The 5,000-nt window shown below is 51.2% G+C and overlaps 1 non-coding gene across 1 annotated transcript in view; it reads left to right on the top strand.

Annotated features, from left to right (window-relative positions):
* Positions 1-4,356: 4,356 nt before the first annotated feature.
* LOC126435594 (small subunit ribosomal RNA) overlaps positions 4,357-5,000 on the top strand; it is a 1,909-nt gene continuing 1,265 nt past the window's right edge. Inside the window, exon 1 of the ribosomal RNA XR_007580052.1 lies at positions 4,357-5,000. This exon is cut by the window's right edge and continues 1,265 nt beyond it. This is a non-coding gene — a ribosomal RNA (small subunit ribosomal RNA).

Below are 5,000 nucleotides of genomic sequence, written 5' to 3'. Positions count from 1 at the left end.
CTCTGCACACAATGAGAACCACACGTCAGCCAGACACTATCACACACTACTCTCTGCCTCTAACAGGCACACACACAATATCTAACCACCAGCATGGAAGAACATCCGGTGCATCCTCTCCGCCACATTACACAATCCACACTATCATAACCAGACCGGGAGGTCCACCCACAAAACAGAATATCCCACCCTTCCGACATCCGCCATTGCTCAGTTAAGCCACGAACACCCACACATGTCCTACACAGGGGTGCACCCAACATCACAATACTGCCTCCTGTCACAGTACACAAACAATGGCAGGAATGAAAGACACACATCTGCCATAACCTTGGAATCGGAGCGCCGCCTGTCATGAGCCACAAGTGCATCCTGACGTGACAAATCGGATGATCCCGCAGGCATGCACTTACGATAATCACTATCAACGAACCTGCCGCCCCCCCCCCCCCAAATACACCTTTCCCTACAACAATGTGTACCTTAACCTAAGCGATATTGTACCTTAACCTCAGCTATATCGTACCTTAACCTAACCTACATTGCGCCTTAACCTAACCTACGTTGTACCTTAACCTACGTTGTACCTTAACCTAACCTACGTTGTACCTTAACCTAACCTACGTTGTACCTTAACCTAACCTACGTTGTGCCTTAACCTAACCTATGTTGTGCCTTAACCTAACCTATGTTGTGCCTTAACCTAACCTATGTTGTGCCTTAACCTAACCTATGTTGTGCCTTAACCTAACCTATGTTGTGCCTTAACCTAACCTATGTTGTGCCTTAACCTAACCTATGTTGTGCCTTAACCTAACCTATGTTGTGCCTTAACCTAACATATGTTGTGCCTTAACCTAACCTATGTTGTGCCTTAACCTAACCTACGTTGTGCCTTAACCTAACCTATGTTGTGCCTTAACCTAACCTATGTTGTGCCCTAACCTAACCTATGTTGTGCCTTAACCTAACCTATGTTGTGCCTTAACCTAACCTATGTTGTGCCTTAACCTAACCTATGTTGTGCCTTAACCTAACCTATGTTGTGCCTTAACCTAACCTATGTTGTGCCTTAACCTAACCCATGTTGTGCCTTAACCTAACCCATGTTGTGCCTTAACCTAACCCATGTTGTGCCTTAACCTAACCCATGTTGTGCCTTAACCTAACCCATGTTGTGCCTTAACCTAACCCATGTTGTGCCTTAACCTAACCCATGTTGTGCCTTAACCTAACCCATGTTGTGCCTTAACCTAACCCATATTGTACCTTAACCTAACCCATATTGTACCTTAACCTAACCCATATTGTACCTTAACCTAACCCATATTGTACCTTAACCTAACCCATATTGTACCTTAACCTAACCCATATTGTACCTTAACCTAACCTAATTTGTGCCTCAACGTAACCTAATTTGTGCCTCAACGTAACCTAATTTGTGCCTCAACGTAACCTAATTTGTGCCTCAACGTAACCCATGTTGTGCCTCAACGTAACCCATGTTGTGCCTCAACGTAACCCATGTTGTGCCTCAACGTAACCCATGTTGTGCCTCAACGTAACCCATGTTGTGCCTCAACGTAACCCATGTTGTGCCTCAACGTAACCCATGTTGTGCCTCAACGTAACCCATGTTGTGCCTCAACGTAACCCATGTTGTGCCTCAACGTAACCCATGTTGTGCCTCAACGTAACCCATGTTGTGCCTCAACGTAACCCATGTTGTGCCTCAACGTAACCCATGTTGTGCCTCAACGTAACCCATGTTGTGCCTCAACGTAACCCATGTTGTGCCTCAACGTAACCCATGTTGTGCCTCAACGTAACCCATGTTGTGCCTCAACGTAACCCATGTTGTGCCTCAACGTAACCCATGTTGTGCCTTAACGTAACCCATGTTGTGCCTTAACGTAACCCATGTTGTGCCTCAACGTAACCCATGTTGTGCCTCAACGTAACCCATGTTGTGCCTCAACGTAACCCATGTTGTGCCTCAACGTAACCCATGTTGTGCCTTAACGTAACCCATGTTGTGCCTTAACGTAACCCATGTTGTGCCTTAACGTAACCCATGTTGTGCCTTAACGTAACCCATGTTGTGCCTTAACGTAACCCATGTTGTGCCTTAACGTAACCCATGTTGTGCCTTAACGTAACCCATGTTGTGCCTTAACGTAACCCATGTTGTGCCTTAACGTAACCCAATTTGTGCTTTAACGTAACCTAATTTGTGCTTTAACGTAACCTAATTTGTGCTTTAACGTAACCTAATTTGTGCTTTAACGTAACCTAATTTGTGCTTTAACGTAACCTAATTTGTGCTTTAACGTAACCTAATTTGTGCTTTAACGTAACCTAATTTGTGCTTTAACGTAACCTAATTTGTGCTTTAACGTAACCTAATTTGTGCTTTAACGTAACCTAATTTGTGCTTTAACGTAACCTAATTTGTGCTTTAACGTAACCTAATTTGTGCTTTAACGTAACCCATGTTGTGCCTTAACCTAACCTATATTGCGCCTTAACCTGACGCACGTTGTCGCTGAACCTGCTCTGTAATTGTTATGCAACTCGTTAAATTAGTGTAGTGTTGCCTAACCGCAACCCTCGCAATATAGTTCGCTATTCGCACTGCCCGGTCCCCTGTGTATCGCGTCATGTTAAACACCTTGCAGGTGTTGCTGACTTTCCACATGCTCCTGCTATACACTGTAATGTGGATAGCAGCAGGACGTACATGCCCCCCCCCCCTTCCCCCCTGCCTTCGCAAGCTGGTCGTTGAGAAGTTTGCATGTTCAATGCCCTTCGCATGCCGACGTACTCAGCCTACGTTGTGGTACGGCCTGTCACCTGTCCGCCGATGTACGCAAAACCCACAAACTGTACTGCACATTGGTCCGTATGTACTGAATGATACATCGTGGCACATGTGTGACCGTACGACGACTGCGCCTAGCAACGGCAGACCATACAGTCCAAATATTGTGCACGCAGCTACGTGTCGTCTCCCTATAAGAGCTGGATTGCAGTGTGGTACGCCATTCAGACGTGTGGGAGGAACGGACGCCCTGGATGGCGATCAGCATGAGCAGTCTGTTGATGTAGTGGAGCGTGTATTCGGACGTAGTCGTCTCTTCTCACACACCGTGATAGCATGTTGCACCGCGTTCCACATCTGCGACATCCTGCAGAGGCCGGCTGACAGTCGTTCGCGCAATGGACACCGCATACGTACGGGGGCTACCTTCCACGTGTTCTCGAGGCGTGCACATGTTGTTGCGTCTATGTGGGCAGACGTAGTGTGTTGTGACACCTGACACAGGCATGCAATACTCGTTGCAAATGGCGATGGACGTCTACGTTTGCTGGTGACGTTACGCAAATGAACAACAGGTAACCCGTTGTGGTGCGGTTGTTCTCGCTAGAGGTGAATCAGTGTTGGCGACGATCGGTCGAGCTATTAACCGGTTGTTTCAGGGATACCCACCATGCCCACGAACGTGAAAGGGGACCCACCATGCCCACGAACGTGAAAGGGGATCTGGGTGTGAGGCGATACGCGGCGGTGGCTGGGTGGGACCGTCCCCGGCCGGTGAGGGGGGGCCGCCCGGCGTGCTGGCAGCGCGGTGCGTGGGCGCACGCGCTACAGCCGGCTGGTGGGGGCGGCCAGTGGCAGGCGCGCCGGCCGACGGACGCGGCAGGCGGCGCAGCTGCGCGCCGGCGCCCCCTGCTCGCGGCGCCTTGCGGCCAAAGCAGGTCCTCGCGGGCCCGGTGCGAAGCGCGGTGGCCATCTGCAGTGTGCTGGTCCGATTGAGGACTGTGTGCGCTGAGGATGCGCCGCCGCCCGGCGCTCGGCGCCGCGACGCCGTCTGCTGCTCGGTCGCCCCAGCGGTTCTCGCAGGTGGTTTGTATCGCAGCTGTGCGGACGTGTTGGCGCGTGCGCTGTGCTGGGAGAGTTCGCTTCGGCACCCAAGTGGGGCTTTTGTCCTTCTGTGGCGCTGGCGTTGGAGCTGCCGGTCACCGTAGGTGGCGCGTGTTGTCTCCCGCCGGCAATGCCACGACAGCACGCTCCCGGGCCTCTGTCGGCAGCGGCAAGCTCAGTTGGGAGCACGGGTGGTCGCACCTAAAGCGTCTACTCGCCTAACTCCGGGCGATTGCGCCTCTCTCGAACCCGACCAAGTACTTAGGACGGCGCTGCGCGCCGCCGGGACCTGAGAGGGTTTCGAGGTGTGTTGTGCAGGGGAGCTCAGCCTCCTCCTGTTTGCAGAATAATTGAGCGGACGCTTGCGTGTTCGCGCGGGCCCCCGGGACACACTCCCGGGCGGCCGGCTGCTCAGCTCTAGTTGACGCAGCTCCCTGGTTGATCCTGCCAGTAGTCATATGCTTGTCTCAAAGATTAAGCCATGCATGTCTCAGTACAAGCCGCATTAAGGTGAAACCGCGAATGGCTCATTAAATCAGTTATGGTTCCTTAGATCGTACCCACGTTACTTGGATAACTGTGGTAATTCTAGAGCTAATACATGCAAACAGAGTCCCGACCAGAGATGGAAGGGACGCTTTTATTAGATCAAAACCAATCGGTCGGCTCGTCCGGTCCGTTTGCCTTGGTGACTCTGAATAACTTTGGGCTGATCGCACGGTCCTCGTACCGGCGACGCATCTTTCAAATGTCTGCCTTATCAACTGTCGATGGTAGGTTCTGCGCCTACCATGGTTGTAACGGGTAACGGGGAATCAGGGTTCGATTCCGGAGAGGGAGCCTGAGAAACGGCTACCACATCCAAGGAAGGCAGCAGGCGCGCAAATTACCCACTCCCGGCACGGGGAGGTAGTGACGAAAAATAACGATACGGGACTCATCCGAGGCCCCGTAATCGGAATGAGTACACTTTAAATCCTTTAACGAGTATCTATTGGAGGGCAAGTCTGGTGCCAGCAGCCGCGGTAATTCCAGCTCCAATAGCGTATATTAAAGTTGTTGCGGTTAAAAAGCT

Source organism: Schistocerca serialis, unplaced genomic scaffold (genome assembly GCF_023864345.2).
Source record: "Schistocerca serialis cubense isolate TAMUIC-IGC-003099 unplaced genomic scaffold, iqSchSeri2.2 HiC_scaffold_1212, whole genome shotgun sequence".
In the NCBI taxonomy this organism is placed as follows: Eukaryota; Metazoa; Arthropoda; class Insecta; order Orthoptera; family Acrididae; genus Schistocerca; species Schistocerca serialis.
Note: the sequence above shows the minus strand (reverse complement) of the source record. Positions and strands in the feature narration are given on the sequence as shown.